The sequence below is a fragment of the Sapajus apella genome, unplaced genomic scaffold (genome assembly GCF_009761245.1).
Source record: "Sapajus apella isolate SASKATOON/1434 unplaced genomic scaffold, GSC_monkey_1.0 scaffold80, whole genome shotgun sequence".
NCBI lineage: Eukaryota > Metazoa > Chordata > Mammalia > Primates > Cebidae > Sapajus > Sapajus apella.
In genome coordinates this window covers 222869-246781 of record NW_022437020.1, presented here as the reverse complement: position 1 = coordinate 246781, position 23913 = coordinate 222869, and the positions used below count along the sequence as shown (strand labels likewise).

The window sequence follows — 23913 nt, the reverse complement described above, 5'->3', positions numbered from 1 at the left end:
GGAAGTAAAGAGTCACTCAATAGTGCAGATAAGCCAAACAATCCTATAAAGAAAGTGGTGGTCTCCCTGAAAGCAGAATTATGAAACTAAGTCTGAAAGAGGAAAAAAGGAATCTGCAAAGTCCCATCACTTGAAATATTTCCAGTACCTCCTGCTGCCTCCCATGTCGTGACGAAGGCAGTGATTTCCACGCATTGGTAACATCTGGCAGATTTGCTGGTTCAGTTCTTGGATTTTATCACTCTGTAAATTTTGATGGTTCAATTATACTACCATCAAAGGATGTTAAAATGCCACTCTATTGTATAAAACAAAGGCTTTAACACTACCTGCCAGCATAACAATAAACTTAACAAATGCCTTTATCACGTGCTTACCATTTGAAAGGCATTGTATGTGGATTTTTGTTGATCTTCACAAAAATAATTACAAATTATGCAAATATTTTTTGAGGCAGGGTCTCACCCTGTCACCCAGGCTGGAGTGCAGTGGCATGATCTCAGCTCACTGCAGCCTCAACCTGGACTCAAGTGATTTTCCCATCTCAGCCTCCCAAGTAGCTGGGACTACAGGCATGTGCCACCATAACTGGCTAATTTTTGCATTTTTTAAAGAAACAAGGTTTCACCATGTTGTCCAGGCTGGTCTTGAACTCCTGGGCTCAACGACCTGCTTGCTTTGACCTCCCAAAGTGCTGGGATTACAGACATGAGCCACCTTGCCTGGCCAATTTTTATGTAATAGATAAAAAATAAGCTTAGAGTGGCCAAGTGATTTTTAAGGCCAGACAACCAACAAGTGATGGGGACAAGAGTCAAACCATGGTATAATTCTGAATCCTGAGCTCTTTCCACAGGATCATCCTTCTTCTATTCACACAGGCTTGGTTCCTCCTCAGTTTGGTTCCCACCTAACTGTCCTGTCTTATCCCTCCTCATTGCCACTCCCACTCCTTCAATTCCAGCCACATTGCTCTGTTCTCTCAAGTTCTCAGTGGTTATTTTCTCTTCTGTGTCTTTACACACACACTTCCTCATACTAGTACTGTTTTTGGTCCTCGACCCTGGAAAAGGCCAATTTATCCTTCAACTTTCTACTCAGATTCTACCTCCTCCAATAAATATGCTCAGACTACCCTCCTCCATCCCTCGGTTCTTCATAGCAATCTCACCCTTCCAGAAATTTATGTATTCTCTGTACTGTTTGTTCATTCATTTATTCATTTAACAGATCTTTATTCACTTCAGGCACTGGAAATACTAAATGACTAGAAAAGAAATTTAATAATAGACACACTGAGCACTTACTATGCACCAGGCATGTTCTGAACGACTTACATACTCTACATATTTCATCTTCACAGCAACACTCTAAAGTAAGTACTTTTTTCCAAATATAAAAACAAAAAAGAAAAAAAGAAAGAAGATGAAGTCAAAATACCTGTTTTACTTATGAAACCAGTGACGTACAGAGAGGTCAAACAAGCTTCCCAATGTCACACAGCTAAGAAGTTAGGCAAATGGGCTCCAGCACCCATACTTTCAAAACCACTAACTCACATAGGTTCAGATGTAGCACAGAGGAGATAAGCCTGCCTCACAGAAGTCTTCACAGAAGAGGTGATGTTTTAATAGTGTCTTGAAGAAAGATGAGCAGTTCATCAAGAAACCAGGAACAGAAGAGTGCATCCAGTCTCTCTCAGCAACTGTGAAGTTTAGAAAAGTTTGGAAAAGATATGAACCTTATGAATGGTTCGTGACTGACCTAACATTAACCATCTCAGTAATCGCAGTAATTCCAGTAAGCAACTTCAGTGCCTCTTGCCCAAGATTAATTCAGAAATCTAAGCCTAACAGCATTTCATTGCAACAAAAATTGGTCCAAAAAGGTCCATGAGATCATACTAAAGGAAGACCTGCTCTTGGAGGCACTCTTCCTCTTCTCCTGGATGTGAAAGAAGAAGCAAATAGCCCCATGATATGGTGTGGCTGTGTCTCCACCCAAATCTCATCTTGAATTATAGCTCCCATAACTCCCACCTGTCATGAGGGAACCCAGTGGGAGGTAATTTAATCTTGGGGGCTAGGTCTTTCCCATGTTGTTCTCATGATAGTGAATAAATCTCAGAAGATCTGATGGTTTTATAAAGGGGAGTTCCCCTATACAAGCTGTTCACTGTTGCCATGTAAAACGTGCCTTTGCTTCTCCTTTGCCTTCTGCCATGATTGTGAGGCCTCCCCAGCCACGCGGAACTGTGAGCCCATTAAACCTCTTTCCCTTATAAATTACCCAGTCTCGGATATGTCTTTATTAGCAGTGTGAGAACACACTAATATACTCAGCTTGCTACTCACAGCCATTTTACGAGAAGGAGGAGGACCAGCATTTACATGAAGGCTACCATCTTAGCCTAGGTTCCCGCACTTATACCAGTGTCTCACCGTCCATCTGCTCCTCATACCAATTTCTATCACACAGACTCTTAGTAATTGTAGTAATACTGCATGCCAAGGGTTAGCAACACCCTGCTTTCCACCAACAATGAGGTTCTTATTGCCATCTGGCCAATGAGTAATCAAGTCACAGACTCCATCCTGAGGGACTGCTTTCAGGGAACTTTCTGGTTCCAACTGTCACACCCTAGATTTTCCCCTGAAAACAGAGCCTGGGGCAAGAACAGGCCTGTGAGTAGCTTATTTGAGAAAATTTTAGGGTACAAGAGCGGAAGACTCTGAATAGTGAGGGGAGAAAGGAAAGTAAATTCAATGGTGCATTATCAAATTAGTCACTACTTTTGGCAACTGGACATTGATCCTACTAAGAAATTCTAAAACAACTATATAGAATATGACTCAGAAATGTCACCCAAGGGTTAAAGCCTGAAACATTTATCAGCTCATTCTCATCTCCCATTGGTCAACAGTTGCCCATGGTGTGTTAACGTCTTCCTATTTGTAGGTTTGCTTGTGTACAGGGGTCCACCTGGTCCCTCAGTTGGCTCCTTTAAGACACATCTGCCAGGAGAAGAGCCCCGGAGCAGAAAGTAAAAACTATGCTATGCATCTGAGGCAAGGTGCTGATGCACCTGGGAGAGCTGATTCCTGCACCAATCGCTAGATCAAAGGTGGACTGGCTGGGTGCAGTGGCTCATGCCTGTAATCCCAGCACTTTGGGAGGCCAAGACAGGCAGATCACCTGAGGTCAGGAGTTTGAGACCAGCCTGACCAGCATGGATAAACCCTGTCTCTACTAAAAATACAAAAGTAGCCAGGCGTGGTGGCGCAAGCCTGTAATCCCAGCTATGAGCGAGGCTGAGGCAGGAAAATCACCTGAACCTGGGAGGCGGAGGTTGTGGTGAACCATTGCACTCCAGCCTGAGCAACAAGAGCGAAACTCTGACTCAAAAAAAAAAAAAAAGGAAAAATAAATAAATAAAGGTGGACTGAGGAGGGGCTATGAGGCAGGACACAGAAGGTGTCCATATAGTAGTACCAGATGTCAAAGAAAGAAAAAGCACCTACAAGCTCAAGGTCACCATTCAGTTTCCAGAATCTGGCTACCTCTGTACTTCCAGTAATATGAGCAGTAATTCCTTATTGTTTAAGCCACCTCTTTCTTTTTAATTCTCCCTTTAATAAAAGGAGACTGCAAGACCAAAAAAAAGTATTTATGAATTATGGCATGGCAAGTAAAGGCAGAAAGGCAGTCAGGGATATAGTATTAGTTTTCCTCATCAGCTTTGAAGCCTTAATGGTAACAACAGACATGTTCAGAAATGGCTTTTTATTTATGTAAAATAAAGCATGTTGTCTTTTTTGTAACCTGAAGCCAAAATCATGCCAATTCTTACAGTAGTCATTTCATACAGAAGAAATAACCTGAAAAATCAAGCAAGAAATTCATTAATCAACTCAGCCTTTCATTCAACAAATTTGAGGTGCCTCTCATGCACCAGGCAGTGTTGTTTTCACTGGAGTTACAGCAGGGAACCAGACAAAACTGCGCACCGTCAGGGAGCTTCAGGGAGTTTAGTGGAGAGAAACAGACAGTAAGCAAATAAAAACCCAAGGCAGGGAGAAAGCTAACACTGACTTTACATTTTGATGAATCATTCTGGCTTCTGTATCAGAATAGACTCTAAGCAGCAGGGGTGGAAGTGAGGAGACTAATCAACAGACTAACATAACAATTCAGGTTAGAAATGATGGTGGCCTGGACCAAGTGGCAAGGATGGAGGTGGGCCGGACACAGTGGCTCACGCCTATAATCCTAACATTTTGGGAACCTGAGGAGGGCGGATCACTTGAGGTCAGGAGTTCAAGACCAACCTGGCCAACATGGTGAAACCTCATCTCTACCAAAAGTACAAAAATTAGCCGGGCATGGTGGCAGGCATCTGTAATCCCAGCTACTCAGGAGACTGAGGTAGGAGAATCACTTGAACCTGGAAGGCAGAGGTTGCAGTGAGCTGAGATCATGCCACTGCACTCTAGCCTGGGCGACCGAGCGAGATTTGGTATCAAAAAAAAAAAAAAATAGGGAAGGTGGTAAGAGGTGTTCCTCCCTGTCTTCTTTATTATGCATATCAGTAAAATTTTGAGGAGGAAAATGTCTGAGAGAGAAAAGGGGGATCCAGAAGGAAATGCGGAAGGGAATGAAATAGAAATGGTCACTGGATACAGGTTGAGGGGGACTTTTAATTGGGGAGCAGTTGCAAAGTGTCAAAGAGACAGGTAGAAATTGAAGGACATATGAGTTATGAATTGAATCCACTTTAGCATTAATCAATCATTAAGTAAAGATTGGGATTACTTTTAATTACCTTCAGTTGTGTTTCTGGGGCATGTTTCTTGAAATATACCACCATGCAAATATGGGACCATGTGGGACCCAATATACATAAGTTACACAGGTTTACACTGCATAAAATTCATAATGTTTAACACATTTGAAAGTGATTTTAAAATATTTTTACTCATTGATGTTTTTTAGTATTTTCCTCTGACATATATTAAGTACCAACTCCTGTAAAGAAAATGAAATAGATGGTAGTTTAGGTATGAATTGAATAAGGATCGTGATCAGAGTCTCAGCAGATAGAATGTAGTTTAGAAATTAACTAAGTTTGGACTTCTCACATTCATCATTTCCTAATTCATATTTTTTAATTTGTACAGTCCATTGCACAAGCCCGTTTTCTTTTCCTGAAAGAAGATGCTTGGTTCTTAAGAAGCCCTGTGGTTTAATAAGAAAGTGTGAAATGAAGTATAAACAACATGTGATTCTGAAGGCAAGTTTTGTGACTGGGTTTGCCTCCTTTCCAGGCTCAGTGGAATGATATAGAAGCAAAACTGGATGAGCGATTGGGCAGGGAGCACCGGATGACCTCCTTGTTCAAAAATACTGGAGACAACAAATTCTGCCTTTAAAATGCAGGTGCGCTCAGAGTGTGAAGTCCATCACACCTCTGCATGAACACAGTAGTGCCTCAGTTATCAAAGACAGTGGGCTATGGGAGCACCGAGAAACAATAGTAGGGAAAGTCCTAAAGACCTAGAACCAGGGAACCTGGGTTCTGGCCACATCTATGCTACTAACTATGTGGCTCTAAGAAAGTCACATTACTTCAACCAATGGTATTGAGAAAACTGAATGTCTGCATGGAAAAGAATGAAGTTTAACCCTTACCCTACTATATACAAAAAGGAACTCAAAATAGATCAAAGATCTAAACATAAGAGCTAAAACTATAAAACTCTTGAAGGAAAACATGGAAAAAGCTTCATGATATTAAATTTCACAATAATTCCTTGTATATAACACCAAAAGGACAGGCAACAAAAGAAAATAAAGACAAACTGCTCTACGTCAAAATTAAAAGCTTCTGTAGCTCAAAGTACACAATCAACAGAGTGAAAAGGCATCTCACTAAATAGAAGAAAATATTTCCAAACTAATTTCAGGAAGGGTTAATATAAGAACTATATAAAGAACACCTATAACAAAAAAAAAAAAAAAAAAAAAAAAGCAAAGGATTTAAATAGATGTTTTTCCAAAGAAGATATACAAATGCAATAAGCACATGAAAAGATGCTCAAAACTGCTAATGATTAGAGAAATGAAAATCAAAACCACAATGAGATAGCACCTCACATCCATTAGGATAGCTGTTTATTTTAAAAAATAAAAAGCACAAATAAGCACTAAAAATAACAAGTGCTGGCAAGGATTTGGAGAAATTGGAGCTTTTATGAACAGCTGGTAAGAAACTTTGTATACTGTTGTTTGGTAAAATGGTGCAGCTACTGTGGAAAATGGTGTGGTGGATCCTCAAAAAATTACAATTAGAATTATCATATGTTCCATTATCTATATGATACACTTATATAAAAAAATTGGAAGAAGGGACTTGAGATATTTTTAGATTCATGTTTATAGCAGCATTATTCCCAATAGCAAACAGGTAGAAGTTTCCAAGTGTTCATCAACAGATAAAGGGATAAACAAAATGTGGTATATACATACAGTGGAATATTACTCAACTTTAGAAAGAAAGGAAATTCTCACACAGTCTACATGGAAGAAGACTGAAGATATTATGCAAAGTGATGTAAGTCACAAAAGGGTAAATGCTATATGATTCCACCGATACAGCGTACCTAGTATAGTTGAATTCATAGAGACAGGAAGGAGAATGGGGGTAGTCAGGGGCTAGTGGGAGGGAGGAAGAGGTTATTGTTTAATGAGTACAGACTTTCAGTTTTGCAAGATCAAAAGAACTCTGGAAATAGATGGTGGTGGTCGCACAACAATGTGAGTGTGCCACTGAACTGTGTACTTGAGAATAATTAGTAAATTTTATGTCATACATAGTTTATAATTAAAAATTTTTAATATAATGAATAGAAAATGCATCTCAGCTCTGAGTCTGTTTCTTCAAACTGTTATTTTTTTTTTTTTTTTGGTGTGCTTGTACTTTTTGTTGAAAGCTGGACATTATGCACTGGTAGAAAGGAACTCAGTAAATAAACTTTTACTGATGTGGTGGTAAGGTGTGGGAGAGGGGAAACATTCTACAGTCCAATGATCAGGGCTTTTAGTGAGCCTGTGTCCCTTAACTATGCACTTCACAGGTGTCTTTCAGTCCTCCCACCCCACCCCACTTTAGGTAGGACAGAATGGCTGGAGAGGACTGGAATTATCAGTTTACAAATTTAAAACAACTACAATTAATATGATAAGGGTTCTAATGCAAAAAAGTAAACATGCAAGAACAGATGGGCAATGTAAGTACAGAGATAAAAATTCTAAGGTCAAAAAGAAATGCAATATATTTAAAAAAAATGTAAGAGAAATGAAGAATGCCTTTGGATGTGCTTATTTGTAGATTAGACATGGCTGGGAAAATTATCTCCAAGCTTGAGGATATGTCAATAGAAACATCCAAAACTAAAAGGCAAAGAGAAAAAATACTGGAAAATAGAATAGAATATCCAAGAAATGTGGGACAGATACAAAGGGTAACATAAATATTGTGAATATCAGGAAGAGAAGAAAGAGAAGGAACAAAAAAAACAGAAGAAATATTTAAAGCAATAATAAAGAATTTCCCCAAAAATAAATGTCAGACACAAATCGTAGATCCACAAGGCTTAGAGAACCCCAGGCAGAATAAATACAAATAAAAATTACACTGAAGCATATTATTTTCAAACTGCAGAAAATCAAAAATAAAGAAAAAATTCTGGAAAAAAAATAGAGGACAAAAATACCTTACCTGTAGAGGAGCAAAGATAAGAGTTACATCTGACTTCTCAGAAACACTGTAAGCAAGAGGAGAATGGAGCAAAATATTTAGAGTGTTTAGAGAATAAAACACCCCAACTAGAATTCTTTATCCTGTGAAAGTATACTTCAAAAGTGGAGAAATAATTTCTCAGACAAAAAAACAGTGAGGGAATTTATTGCCCGTAGACCTTTCTTTCAAGAAATGTTTAAAAAATCTTCTTCAGAGAGAAGAATATCGGTAACGACCAGAGACTCAAATCCACATATAGAAAGGAAGGACATTTCAAAAGGAATAAGTGAAAGTAAATAAAAATTTTTATGTTTCTTATTCCTGATTAGTATAACAGAGAATGGGTTGTTCAAAATAACAATGGCAATATATATTTGATTACGTATGTTCACATGTATGTAAATATATATAGATAGTCTCACTTCTGATAGTTCAACTTAGGACTTTTTGATTTTACAATGACATGAAAGCAATGCACATTCAGTAGAAACTGTACCTCCAGTACCCATGCAATCACTGTTTTTCACTTTCAGTAGTTTTTAACAAATTATATGAGATATTCAACACTTTATTATAAAACAGACTTTCTGTTAGATGATTTTGCCTATATGTAGGCTAAATGTAAGTGTTCTGAGCACATAGGCTAGGCTAAGCTATGATGTTTCATAGGCTAGGTGTATTAAATGCATGTTTGACTTGTGATACTTTTCAATTTATTATGCTCTAACCCCAGCATAAGTTGAGGAGCATCTGTACGCACTTACGTGTGCTTATGTATATGTGAAATGAATAACAGCAATGATACAAGGGATGAGAAGGAGGAATTAGGCTTATTTTGTTATTATAGGGTACTTGTACTACTTGTGAGTGGTATGCTATTATTTGAAGAGGGATTGAATTAGCTGTAAATGTATATTGCAAATTCTATCTAGGACAACCACTAAAAAAGTTTTTAAATTATAACTGATATGCTAAAAAAGGAAGACAGAATTGAGAAGATTTATATAATGGTCAATTAAAACCACAGATGGCATAGAAAGAGTGGAAGGCAAAAATGAAGTAAAGAAAAAGGCAACAATAGAAAACAGTAACAAGTGTGACAGATATCAACACAACTATATTGAGAATCACTTTAGACCTTAATGGCCTAAACACACAACTCAGAAGACAAATTGTCAGAGTGGACCAAAAAACAAGACCCAACTATATACTGCCCACAAGAAACTCACTTTAAACATAAACATATATATTAAAAATAAAGGGATAAGGCCAGGCATGGTGGCTAATGCCTGTAATCCCAGCAGTTTGAGAGGCCACAGTGGGCAGATCACCTGAGGTACGGAGTTCAAGACCAGCCTAGCCAACATGGTGAAACCCCATCTCTCCTAAAGATACAAAAATTAGCTGGGTGCGGTGGCACATGCCTGTAATCCCAGCTATTTGAGAGGCTGAGGCAGGAGCATCGCTTGAACCCAGGAGGCAGAGGTTGCAGTGAGCCAAGATTGTGCCATTGCACTCCAGGCTGGATGACAAGAGTGAGATTCTGTCTCAAAAAAAAAAAAAAGTAAAGGGATGAATTGGCAAAACACAGAGTTTTTAGGGTAACAAAACTATTCTGTATGATATTAAAGTGGTAGACACGTCATTATACATTTTCAAAACCCTTAGAAAGAAAAACAGCAAAAGTGAACACTAATGTAAACCATGGAGTTGGTGGATAATGATGTATCAAGGTAGTGTTAAATAAAATTTCGTTTTTTGGTTTTTGGTTTTTTTTTTTGAGATGGAGTCTTGTTGTGTCGCCCAGGCTAGAATGCTATGGCATGATCTTGGCTCACTGCAACTCCTCTACCTCCCAGGTTCAAGCAATTGTCCTGCCTCAGCCTCCCAAGTAGCTAGGACTACAGGTGTTTGCCACCATGCCTGGCTAATTTGTATTTTTAGTAGCGACGGCTTTCACCATGTTAGCCAGGCTGGTCTTGAACTCCTGACCTCAGGCAATCCACCCACCTCGGCCTCCTAAAGTGCTGGGATTATAGGCATGAACCACCACGCCTGGCCAGCCGTGTCAAATGAAATTTCTGTGAAGTCACTGACAGAGATCCTGCACAGGCCCCAGCAGAACAACTGCAAAGGGAGTCATACATGCTAAGTTTCCATATTACCAAACTAAAACATAAGCTGTTTACCTGTAAGGTCTGACCTTCTGAGAAATCAAGAGAGAGCTGATAGCCAAATTCCCCAACAGGCAAGTTTGAGCCAGCATAAGTGAGCTTCCTCTGCTTTAACTCATACAAGGAAAGTAGCCTGAAGTAACCTTGATGTTCACTAACCTGCTTTTTGCACTAACGTGCTATTTTCTTGTTTCTGCTCAAGCTACCTTACAAAAACCATGCTATGTCCAGCCTAGTGCCTGTTTCATAAATGAGATGCTGCCCAATTCATGAATCACAAATAAAAGTTAATTCAATCATTAACTCAATTTGTTGAATTTTGTATTTTAACAGTGACTTCATTGACTGTAACAAATGTACCACGCGGGTATGGAATATTGATAGTGGAGGAGGCTGTGCATGGGTAGTGGGAGGGGGCATGTAAGAAACTTTTCACTCATTTTTTCTGTGAACCTAAAACTATTCTTTAAAATAATGTCTATTTAGACCCAGCACAGTGACTCACACCTGTAATCTCAGTGTTTTGGAAGGCTGAGGTGGGAAGATTGCCAATAGTTCAAGACCATCCTGGGAAGCACAGCAAGACCTCATCTCTGCGAAAAAAAATAAAAATTAACTGGTCGTGATGACACACACCTGAAGTCCCAGCTACTCAAGAGGCTGAGGTGGGAGGATCAGGTGAGCCAGGAGTTCAAGGCTGCAGTGAGCCAAAATTGTACCACTGCACTCCAGCCTGGCTAACAGAGCAAGACCCTGTCTCAAAAAGTAAATATAAAAACAGAAATAAAACAAAAATAAGAATGTCTATTTAAATGGGAAAATTTTAATCTTTCTACACTCTTCAAATTTTTTAGAATGAATATGTATTCCTTCTAAGTAAGCAGAGACAAAATACATTAAAATTCTATCATTTCCCTCTCCCTACCACCAAAGAGGGAGATGAATCAAAGTGATCTATTGGGCTACTTCAAGCATTAGACTTCCTAGTGTTGAGTTGTTAGACGACTAAGACACTCTCTTTCTCTGGAACCGACTGAATTTGTTCCACAGTAAATATATAGAGAAGGGACTGTGACCCTGTTTGATCAACATCTTCCTCAGATATCTGCTTCTAGTCCTCCCACCACTGTAACCCAAAGGATAATAAGTGTGACTTTGTGGCACTGCTATGCATAATTTACAGCATATTGATTAGGAAGGGACTGATGCTTTCTAAATGTTTGCAGCAGAGTCACTAACAAGGTATGAATATTTCATGGTTTTTCTGCTCATGTGTGAGGACGACTCAGACTGGACTTCCTGTCTGAGGGAGAAGAGAGAGGACAAAGGCTCCCAGAAACTGTAGAGACTCCTCTGAAATGCTGAACTCCAAGCAGGACCTCATTTCATACACACAAGTCCTTGTAGACTCTGAGCCATGGCTATTTAGCAGGAAGCATGTTTCCATGGCAATTTTGTATTCCTCTGTTTGCCTGTCTTCTTCCAACCAGTGTGTTAAGTCGCTTCACAGTCTCTGCAGGTCTTGCCCATCTGCAAAGCAGGTGGGGCCTCAGCTGCTTCAACAGCTGCCAATAATACTAAAAAATTAAGCCAAAACCCAGATAACCATGTTCACAGTAGTTATCTTGTGATCGCCTGCCATATTAAATTCAAAGACATTCACAAAGACTTAGAACAATGAAGGTCATTGTTGCATTATTAGACGCAGTAAAACAATGGAAATCATTTTAATGTTCAACAAGGGTAGATTTTTAAAGTAAATCATGATACCTTTCATAGGATGGGAGACCACTTCATCATGAAGGTAAAGTACATGATAGATTATAAAGTAGAAAAACAGGGTCTCCAAATAGGCCATACAGTATAATCCTGATTTGGGATGTCTAAAAGGTGAAATGTGTGCTCCAGAGAGCTGATTTCACACAGTTCCACCAAAGTACCAAAGCTGGCTCTTTCCCTGTGACCTCACCACTGCTGACCCAGGTAGCATACAGGCTCCCAAGCATACTTGACCTTTCAAGAGAGGCGCTGGCCACACAAAGTAATTTGCAGCAGCATCTCAGGGAACAGATGGCCAACACTTGCGTTCATTGGTCCATGTGCCAGAGACCCACTGGCTGGTATCCATGGGCACTCCTAGCACAGTGGCAGGGAGAAAACTACAGGCTTAGTTCCCCAGCACTGGTAATAAAGATTCTTACCCACACTGGGCAAGCAGGCAACGGGGCCAGTGGCAGCTCCCTGGGGGCTTTCATTGCCAGCAACAGATGGTGCTCACGCAGGCAGAAGCAGCACTGGTCCCCTCAGGTGGGTCTACATAGTTCCCCTCAGAACCCCCAATTTCTCTCTCCAGGCAAGTGTTCTGTACCTTTCACTCCCCCATATGTCTTTCCCCATTAGGAGATTCCTCATCTTCCCTAGGAGAGGGGAGCCTGGCTCCTTCCTTCTTGTTTGGTTTGATTAGGTTTGGTTTTTTGGTTTTGTTTTTGTTTGTTTGTTTTGAGATGGAGTCTTGCTCTGTTGCCAAGGCTAGAGTGCAGTGGTGTAATCTCAGCTCACTGCAACCTCTACCTCCAAGGTTCAAGCAATTCTCCCACCTCAGCTTCCCGAGTAGCTGGGACTACAGGTGCATGACACCATGCTCGGCTAAGGTTTTTGAATTTTTAATAGAGATAGGGTTTCACCACGCTGGCCAGGCTGGTCTTAAACTCCTGACTTCAAGTGATCCACCCACCTCGGCCTCCCAAAGTGCTGGGATTATAGGCGTGAGCCACCATGCCTGGCCTTCCATTCTTGTTTCTCTCATTCAGTTTTATGCACTGAATTCTTTGAGGCATGGACTTTCAGAATATTCACATCCCAGAGCTTGACTTTCAATGCTTTTAATTCTGATATAAGTATCAAAAGGCAATGTTGAATCTTTAAGAAGTGATGGGGTGGGCGTATGGGTAGGATGGTTAGAAATGCCACAGGATAGAGCACAAGGGAATGAGGTGGGAAGAGGACCCAGGATTGGGATCTAAAGTTGGATCCTGCCACATAAATGTTTGTATAGAATAAGTTTTGAAGAGACATACATCCTTAATAATCATTACAATTTTATCCAGATAGAGGGATGAGGGATGACTTTTATCTTCTGCTATATTTTTTCAAATTTTCTGCAATGAACATATACTACAATAGAAATACATTTTATGCTAGGATTCATTTCCAATAGCAGTTTGTAATGTGAAAAATTATGTATAATCAGTGTTGAATTCATTTAATTGTCTACCAGATACAGTACTCAAACACATATCTCATCAACGCAACCAGCAATTCCTGTGGCACTGGAACAGACAGCTGTTCCTGTAGCTAACCTCTAGTTAAGGTAGTCAGTTTGCATTTAAAGTTCATGCTGCCTGAAAAATAAGCATCCTTCTTTTTGTTTTAACATGGTGTCTCACTCTGTCGCTCAGGCTGGAGCACAGTGGTGCGATCTTGGGTCACTGCAACCTCTGCCTCCCAGATTCAAGCAATTCTCCTACCTCAGCCTCCTGAATAGCTGGGATTACAGGCACGTGCCACCACATCCAGCTAATGTTTGTATTTTTAGTAGAGATGGGGTTTCACCATGTTGGTCAGGCTGGTCTCAAACTCCTGACCTCATGATCTGTCTGCCTCAGCCACCCAAAGTGCTGAGATTACAGGCGTGAGCCACTGTGCCCAGCCAAAAATAAGCATCTTTAAACACCAGATCACATACATTTACCTAAATTTGCTTACATTGAGTACATTTATAATGCAATTGCACTGTACCCATAAAATCAGAAAAAAGCTATATTAAAAATATGTTACTCAAAAAAAAACTGTTGAAGGGAATAACTTCAATATCCAACAACAGGGGATTCCGCCAAGATGGCCAAATAGGAACAGCTCCAGAGCACAGCTCCCAGTGAGAGAGACATAGAAGGTGAGTGATCTCTGTATCTCCAACTGAGGTACCAGATTCATTCCAATGGAACTGGTTGGACAGTGGGTGTAGACCAAGGAGGGCAAACCGTGGCAGGGCGGGGCACTGCCTCACCCAGGAAGTGCAACAGACTGGAAGATCGGGAACTTCCCCCAACCTCCGGCACTCTGGTTCAGATACTGCACTTCGCCCATGCCCTCTGCAACCGACAGACCAGGAGATCCCTGCCAGGCTGAAAAGCACCATGAATTACAAAGACAGATCTGAGTGGCAGCTCTGGCAGATGCCGCAGGTTGTCAGCACAGATCTGGGCAAATGTTTTGACTAGCACCAAGGGCACCTGCAGAATGGAGCTACTGGGTCCCCAGAAAGAGAGGGAGCTGAAGGCAGGGAGACAGGTGATATGGCTGGGCGGGACCCACCCCCAAAAAGACCAGCAAACTGAAACCCTCTCACTTCAGAGTTCCACAGCCAGCACATCAGTTTGAGCTCTCCAACCAGGAAGATCGAGTTTGGTTGGGAGAAGGACGTCTGCCATTGCTGAGGCGGGTCTAAACCTACCTGTGTAAACAAAAGCCAGAGGAAGCTTACACAGCAGCTAGACTGAGTCTGTGACAGTCCAGCAGTGCCTCTGCAGGCAGACAAGGGACACAATGCCTCCTCAAACAGCTCCCTGACCCCTGTATAACCAAAAAACACCTCATACAGGAGAGCTCTGGCTGTCCCCTGGCAGGTACTCTTCTGGGACGAAGCTATCAAGGGAAAGATCAGGCAGCAATACTTGCTGATCTGCAGCCCCCATGGGCGATTCCCAGGCAAGCAAGGTCTACAGTGGACCTCCACCAGTCCTACAGCAGAGAGACCTGACTGTTAGAAGGAAAACTAAAAAACAAAAAGAAATACCTTAACCATCAACGGAAAGGACATCCACTCAGAGACCCCATCCGAAATCACCAACTTCAAAGATCAAAGGTAGATAAATCCATGAAGATGGGAAGAAACCAGCACAAAAAAGACGAAATCATCAAAGACCAGAACACCTCTCCTCCAAGAGATCACAACTCCTCACCAACAAAGGAGCAAAACAGGATGGAGAACGAGCATGACGAATTGACAGAAGTAGGCTTCAGAAGGTGGGTAATAACAAACTTCTCTGAACTAAAGGAACATGTTCTAACCCAATGCAAAGAACCTAAAAACCTTGATAAAAGGCCAGACGAAATGCTAAATAGAATAACCAGCTTAGAGAAGAACATAAACGACTTAATGGAGTTGAAAAACACAGTACGGGAACTTCACAAAGCATACACAAGTTTCAATAGCTGAATGATCAAGCAGAAGAAAGGATATCAGAGATTGAAGATCAACTCAATGAAATAAAATGAGAAGGCAAGGTTAGAGAAAAAAGAACGAAAAGAAATAAACAAAGCCTCCAAGAAATAAGGGATTATGTAAAAAGACCTAATCTACACTTGATCAGTGTACCTGAATGTGACAGGGAGAATGAATCCAAGCTGGAAAACACTCTTCAGGATATTATCCAGAGGAACTTTCCCAACCTAGCAAGGCAGGCCAACATTCAAATCCAGGAAATACAGAGAATACCACAAAGATACTCCTCAAAAAGAGCAACCCCAAGGCACATAATCGTCAGATTCACCAGGGCTGAAATGAAGAAAAAAATGCTAAGGGCAGTCAGAGAGAAAGGTCAGGTCACCCACAAAGGGAAGCCCATCAGACTCACAGTGGAACACTTGGCCGAAACCCTACAAGCCAGAAGAGAATGGGGGCCAATATTCAACATCCTTAAAGAAAAGAACTTTCAACCCAGAATTTCATATCCAGACAAAGTAAACTTGGTAAGTGAAGGAGAAATAAAATCCTTTATGAACAAGCAATTGCTGAACGATTTCATCACCACCAGACCTGCCTTACAAGAGCTCCTGAAAGAAGCACTAAACATAGAAAGGAACAACCAGTACCAGCCACTGTAAAAACGTACCAAACAGTAAAGACCATTGACACAATGAAGAAACTGTGTTGTGTCAATTAACAGGCAAAACAACCAGCCAGTAACAAAATGGCGGGATCAAATTCACACATAACAATATTAACCTTAAATGTAAATGGGCTAAATGCCCTAATCAAAAGACATAGACTGGTAAACTGGATAAAAAGTCAAGACCCATCAGTGTGCTGTATTCAGGAGAACCATCTCATGTGCAAAGACACACATAGACTCAAAATAAAGGGATGGAAGAAGATTTACCAAGCAAATGGAGAGCAAAAAAAAGCAGGGGTTGCCATCCTAGTTTCTGGTAAAATGGACTTTAAACCAACAAAGATCAAAAGAGACAAAGAAGGGCATTATATAATGGTAAAGGGATCAATGCAACAAGAAGAGCTAACTATCCTAAATATATATGCACCCAATACAGGAGTACCCAGGTACATAAAGCAAGTTGTTAGCAACCTGCAAAGAAACATAGACTCCCACACAGTAATAGTGGCAGACTAACACTCCACTGTCAATATTAGACAGATCAACAAGACAGAAAATCAACAAGGATATCCAGGACTTAACTCAGATCTGGACCAAGCAGACCTAATAGACATCTACAGAACTCTCCACCCCAAATCCACAGAATATACATTCTTCTCAGACCACATCGCACTTACTCTAAAATTGGATTCAAGAAATGCAAATCAAAACTACATTGAGATACCATCTCACGCCAGTTAGAATGGTAATCATTAAAAAATCTGGAGACAACAGATGGTGGAGAGGATATGGAGAAATAGGAACAGTTTTACACTGTTGGTTGGACTGTAAATTAGTTCAACCATTGTGGAAGACAGTGTGGCCATTCCTCAAGAATCTAGAAATAGAAATTCCATTTGACCCAGCAATCCCATTACTGTGTATACACCCGAAGGATTATAAACCATTCTATTATAAAGATACATGTACACATATGTTCATTGTGGCACCGTTTACAATAGCAAAGACCTGGAACCAACCCAAGTGCCCATCAATGATAGACTGGACAAAGAAAATGTGGAATATATACACCATTGAATACTATGCAGCCATAAAAAAGGATGAGTTCATGTCCTTTGTAGGGACATGGATGAAGCTGGAAACCATTATTCTCGGCAAACTGACACAAGAACAGAAAATCAAACACCGCATGTTCTCACTCATAGGCGGGTGTTGAACAATGAGAACACATGGGCACAGGGAGGGGAATATCACACACTGGGGTCTGGTGGGGAGTGGGGGGCTAGGGGAGGGACAGCGGGAGGTCGGGAGGTTGTGGAGGGATAACAAAAAAAAATTTACAGCCTGGCTGAGCATGGTGACTCATGCCTGTAATCCCAGCACTTTGGGAGGCCAAGGCGGGGGGATCACTTAAGGTCAGGTGTTCAAGACCAACCTGGCCAACATGGTGAAACTGTCTCTGCTAAAAATACAAAAATTAGCCAGGCATGGTGGCAGGTGCCACTCAGGAGGCTGAGGCAGGAGAATCACTAGAACCTGGGAGGCTGAGGTTGCAGTGAGCCAAGAACATGCCACTGTACTCTAGCCTGGGTCACAGAGTGAGACTCCATCTCAGAAAAATAAAATAAATAAATATTTATAGCCTTACATTTATAATTATGAGTCATTTTGAAGTAACTTTTATATAAGGCATGAGGTTTAGATTGAGCTGCATTCTTTTTAGCATATGGATGTTCAATTTAATGAAAATACCATCTTTTTTCCATTGAATTGCCTTTGTAACTTATTAAAAATCATTTGGCCATAAAAAAATAAGTTGCAGCATCAATTAGGTATCAAATAGCACCTTATTATTTACTTTTCCCTTTCTGTAATTCCTATTAGAGTGAACATTTTAAATAATCTTAACTGTTCCTTGTGTGTGAGCTGCCTTCTAGTATCTTTGGCTTATTTAACAATGAATATGTTAAGGTATTTTTTAAATATCTGTATAAATTATTTATATGACAAAGATTAAAAAAAATATCCAACTATAAAAAGGCCCTCGGTCTTTCACAGTGGCTCATGCCTATAATCCTGCACTTTGGGAGGCCAAGGCAGGAGAATCACTTGAATTCAGGAGTTCAAGGCTGCAGTGAGCCATGATCATGATCATGACACTACACTCCAGCTTGGATGACAGAGCAAGACCTGTCTCAAAACAAAACAAACAAACAAAAAAACACACAACACCACCAACAAAAACCCTAATTACTTAAGAAGTTATGCAACCCTTTCTAATTCTCAAAAAATAATGCCCTGCTATTTGCCAACTATGACACTTATTAAACATAAATCAAATAATATTATTCTCCTGATCTGCAGGGCATAACTGGACAGAGTAAATGCTCAATGAATACTACTCACACTTAGTCTGGATATACAGGGACTTGCTGGAATTAGCCAGTAAGACACTGTATATCTAGCTTGGCTAGAATGGAACTGGTCAGATAACCATGCAGAGCATATGTAAATCTGATCAGATCACAGAATTTCAGAGATGGACAAGACAAGACAGAGAGGATCTGAGCCAAGCCCTTGTTTAATAGATGCAGACTCAGAGGGTTTGAGAAGCAATGCACTCAGGCTAACAAGTTCACGGAGCTGCCTAGGAAAGTGGAAACCGGAACTCTGCTGAGTGTCCTTCCTGAGTGCATCCTGAAGCTCCCTTTTTTCAGAAAGGAGAAAACAGAAGCAGAGAAAGTGGGTGATTTGAAAATATATGGCAGAGGTGATGGGGAGGAAGGCAGCAAATCACACTGCCACTTGTGTACCTATGCAACAATCTTGCATGTTCTTCACATGTACCCCAAAACCCAAAATGCAATTAAAAAAAGAAAAAAAAAAGAATTTCAAGCATAGTTCTAGGATACAAGCTCAATATGTAAATATCAGTTGTATTTTTTACACATTTACAATAAGCAATTCAAACATGAAATTAAGAAAATAATTTTATTTAAAATATCAAATAATAAAATACTTAGGAATAAATTTAATAAAATCAGTACATAAAAGATGTGTACACTGAAAACTACAAAACATCATTGAAAGAAATTTTAAAAGACCTAAATAAAAGGGAAGACATTTCTTCCCATGCTATCTCTCCCCAAAGTTGGAGGAGGCTACCAGATATAGGTGATGGGGAGGAAGGCAGCAAATCACACTGCCATGTGTGTATCTATGCAACAATCTTGCATGTTCTTCACATGTACCCCAAAACCTAAAATGCAATAAATAAAAAAATAAAAAAAAAAGAAACTATGTGGTGGGGAAACATCCTTAGACACAGAGCATAAAAGCAAACTGGTATACAGGGGAACTCACCAAAATTGATTGAATTTGAACTTTTAAATGAGACATAATATATGCACATAATATAAATAAAAAATATTAAATTTTACAAAGAAAAAAGTTAAAACTCTACACCCTCATTTCCCCCCATTCGAGGTAACCACCATTAACCATTACTGACAACTTGAAGAATTACTTTCCAGGTATTTTTCTGTACAGATATAAATAAGTATTATACAAAAGTTGATTCATAATACATACTATTCTGCCTTCTCTTTTTCTTCATTTGAGAGACAATTTTCTATGTCACTACATATGAATTGCCTTATATGTTATAACATCTGAATATTATTCATCCAATATTCTCATAATAATGTCTCCCTTGAAGAACAGAGTGAGTAAAAGTTTTAAAGCACTGTAGGACAAAAGTAGACATTTTATAAATGGTGTTGGGAATTTAGATAGTCATCTGGGAAAATGCGAAATTAGATCTATTCTTCATGCCATACACTTCAAGGAGCTAAGTATACACACGTATACACACACACACACACACACACACACACGTGTATTATAAGACAATTGGGGACATTTGAACACTGACCAAATATTTGAGATTAGAAAGTAGTAAATTCTTACATAATTTCATGATATTGTAGGTTGTATTTTTTAAAGAGCACAAATCTTTTAGAGATCCATATTTCCCGAGACCAGCTCGGTCATAGAAACCCCCACCCAGGCAGCACTGAAGGAATTAAGAAACAGAAACAAAGATAGAGTGCAAAAGTGGGATCAGAGTGGAACGTCAGGGAGCTGACAGCATGTCCCAGCTGACAGCCCAGAGCAGACTCCAACCCACGTATTGATTCTTTGTGAACAACTGACTGTTTTTAATAAGCAGGTGCTCAGTGTTTCTTCACAGAATAAAGATAGACTACACAGGCAGATAGTGCCTGTTCACTGCTAAAACAGAAATAAGCTAAAAAATGCTCTATGCAAGTCAGCAATGGGGACAAGGTCAAATATCCTGTGTTTTGGGAGCTGGTTTAACTAGTGCATGACCAATGCACACTGCTTGCTTATTCTAGCGGTTTCCTGCCTAGGGATGGCTCTGTGTTCCTTGCCATCGCCTCTCAGCAAACAACATACACTCCATCACACACACGTCAAGACCTCCTCCCAAAACACACTGATAATATTTGATGGAATATTAAGTTTTGGATTTGCTTTAAGGTAATCCAGGGAGTGGGGCGGGAAGAAGTAGTTGGCACACAGATGAAATAAGAATGACCACAGATTTAATAATTGATGATGCTGTGTAAAAGTCAATGGTAGGTCATCATACTATTCTCTTCTTTTTTGAGTATGCTTAAAATGCTTTATGTTAAACACTAAAACTGTAAAATTTCACTGATAGAGTGCTGCAGTCAAGAAAACTTGCCCTGACTTTAGTTCTGCCACTTAATTTGTTGAACAATCATAGGCAAATACAAATTTCTTTGTATAATTACAATTTCTATGCTGCCTTATTATTCTGGTAATCTATGCATATGTTCATCTCCCAGTTAAGCTCCAAACCCTGACTATCAGGAATAACATGTTTCATTCATCTTGTTTTCCCCAGTGCCTATCTTGGTGTAGGAATAGATGGGGAAATGTTTCTCAAATTTTTCCGTATGTGGAGAGCTAAGTACTTGCTCAGCACAAATGTGGTCTGCTGGCTTTAGATAAATTAGATAAAAGTAGTATTAATTTTTAAGTATGTTGATTAAAATTATCATCAACATAAGAGTAATCACATTTTATCAATGGGAGTAAAACTTGATAGAGAATAAGTGGTTATCAGAAGTGGGAGGCAGTGGGGGGTGTGGAAGACATAGGTCAAAGGGTACAAGGTTGCCATTAGGTGGGGTGAATAAATCTGTCTATCTAAAGTACAGCATGAGGATTATAGTTTTGTTTTAATTTTTAAAGACAGGGTCTTACTCTGTCCCCCAGGCTGCAGAGCAGTGGCACAATCTTGGCTCAATGCAAACTCTGTCTCCCTGGCTCAAGCCATCCTCCCACCTCAGCCACCCGAGTAGCTGCGACTACAGGCATGCACCATCACGCCTAGCTAATTTTTGCATTTTTTTGTAAAGACAAGGTTTTGCCATGTTACCCAGGTTGGCCTTGAACTCTTGAACTTAACCTCCCAAAGTGCTGGAATTACAGGCATGAGACACCATGCCCAGCTGAAGACTATAATATTGTATAGTTAATAATATTGTATTGTATGCTGGAAATTTGCTAAAAGAGTAGATTCTGAGTGCTCTTACCACACACACAAAAGGTAACTGTGAGACGTGAAATAATGGATATCTTAAGTGCTTACCTGTAGAAATCATTTCACTGTGTATATCAAAATATCATGTTGTAGTCCTTAAGTGTATAAAATGTAATCATAAATAAAAATAAAATTTTAAAAATAGAATTGGTAGATAAAAATAAGTGATAAAACATTTAAAATTATATTTTTAAATTATAAAAAATATTTAATATTAACATTAATAGACATTTTATCAGGCATAGAAATATCCTTTGTAATCTTTTGCCGATGTCGTTGTATCTGGCTAGTGTTTCATAGCTTGAGCTATAGGTTAGGCTGTCTATCCTTCCTCCTGTTAAAGTTTATTTTCCTCCTCTATATTTTTACTAAATTAGAAAATTTCATCTCAGAGATCAGGTCATTGGGAATGGCAGTGAATGTTTGGTGTCTCTTTTACACAAATCTGGGAAATCAAATGGAAAATAAAGTGGTTTCTTACTGAATACAACTTTCTCCACTCTGTCGGACACTACATTGACAGAAATTGTATCTGAAAGACAAGGGGCAAATGTTTCTGTTGCAGATGGCTTTGAATACACTTTTTCACTCTTGCATTGACTGTGGCTCTAGAAAGTATTGTTTCATGTTCTGTTGCAGTACTTGCATGCAGATGTGGATATTTAAATATGCAGCACTGTTACAGAAGGTAGCAAACCAGACATAAGCAGGGCAGGAAAGCCCCCAACCTCCCTGCATCAGGAATGCCAGGCTGAATTTGATTACACTGAATTTGATTGATTTCTCTCTTACGTGTCTTTTAAATCTATAGGTTTTTCTTACCCTCTCTTCTTCATTCTCTTGCCTGATCAATGCCAGGTGAGAGTCTGGCAGTTAAGCTGTCTCTCCAAAACAATAATCAGATGCAGCAGGGACCAGGGAAATGTAGTCTCCCAATAGGTAGAAACACCTGAAACTGGTGAGCAGCAGTCTCCCAGTAAGATCTCACGAGCTGGGGAAGTGGGCTCACACATGCGCACTAAGAGGCAAAACAACTACGTTTCACTGGTATGTGACCTTCTGGGAAGGTTCTACTGGTAAGAGAAGAATGCATCAAATGAGCATGTGTTCAACTCCAGAAACACAGGGTGCATGTGGACAGCCCACCCCAAGGGAAGAATGGGGGCACGGGAAGGGATGCAGCACCCTGGAAGCTTCCCAGTGTATAAGACCCCAAGTCAAAGGTCACACAGCACACTTATCTCTCAAGGCACCTGCTTGGCCCTCTTCCAAGTGTCCTTTACTTCCTTATGTTCCTGTGCTAAAGGTTTTTAATAAACTTTCACTCTTGCCCTAAAACTTGCCTCAGTCTCTCCTGCCTTCAGTCAAATTCTTTCTTCTGAGGGGCAAGAATTGAGGTTGCTGCAGACCCGAATGGATTCGCCACAGCTGACAGCACTACATCTTGGTTTTCTTAATTTTCTTCTGTAGCAAGTGAAAAAAAAATAGTTATTGGTAATCTATCAAATTCCCAGAAATCAAACTCTTTGCACCATCATTTTGCCTACTAAAGAAATCCTGATATCATCTCCTGAGTGTTGAGCATTTAGGATTTTGTCCCTAACGTGAGAGCTTAGACCCCTAAATTATACCATTCAAGACACTAAGACTTATGAATTAAGGTTAAAAACAGCATTATGCAAAACATTTATTTCAATTTCATTCCTTATTTAAAGACAAGAGTGGACCATTCCCACCCAAAATAGTGCCTCCCACTGGGGAGAAGCAGGGTGTTGCCCTAACTGCCTGTTGCATGCTGAAAACATGTGCACACAGAAGCCACGGTTCGTTCTTAGTCACAATTTGCAGTATTTCTTTCAATGCCAAATCAAGATGAGGAGGTGTATAGTTAAGTGCCAGTTAATCTTTGTGAGAAAGCATTTTGTGATTTGACACTCAAGAGTCCAGGAGTTTGAGAGCAGGCTGGGCAACATAGGGAGACCCCCATCTCTACCAAAAAAAAAAAAAGTCTTTAAAATTAGCCAGGTGTGGCAGGGGCTGCTTGAGGAGAGGCAGACAGCATGATGCTTCTCATCACGTGCCCCAGACAGAGGACCCCTGCATCAGTGAGGGAGAGCTAAAGAGAAGAGCAGTGGGACTCTCTGGAGACACCGAGGAGAAGCCAGAAGACTGATGGGACTATCCATGACCGCTCGGCACAACTGAACATCAGCAACTTTTAGCAGGCTTCTACTAATGAATGTGGAACCGAGGGACTGGCAGCTCCATTTCCTCTGATATTAACATTTTTTTACTTTATTTTAATGAGGAAAATGAGATTCTTCTCAGTTT

General features: G+C 40.1%; 1 long non-coding RNA gene across 3 annotated transcripts in view; it reads right to left on the bottom strand.

Annotated features, from left to right (window-relative positions):
• Positions 1-21767: 21767 nt before the first annotated feature.
• The window catches only part of LOC116533149, a 35783-nt gene continuing 33637 nt past the window's right edge, over positions 21768-23913 (bottom strand). For all 3 annotated transcript variants that reach the window (XR_004261110.1, XR_004261111.1, XR_004261112.1), the window contains one exon: positions 21768-23046. This is a non-coding gene — a long non-coding RNA (uncharacterized LOC116533149). The remainder of the gene's footprint in view (positions 23047-23913) is intronic.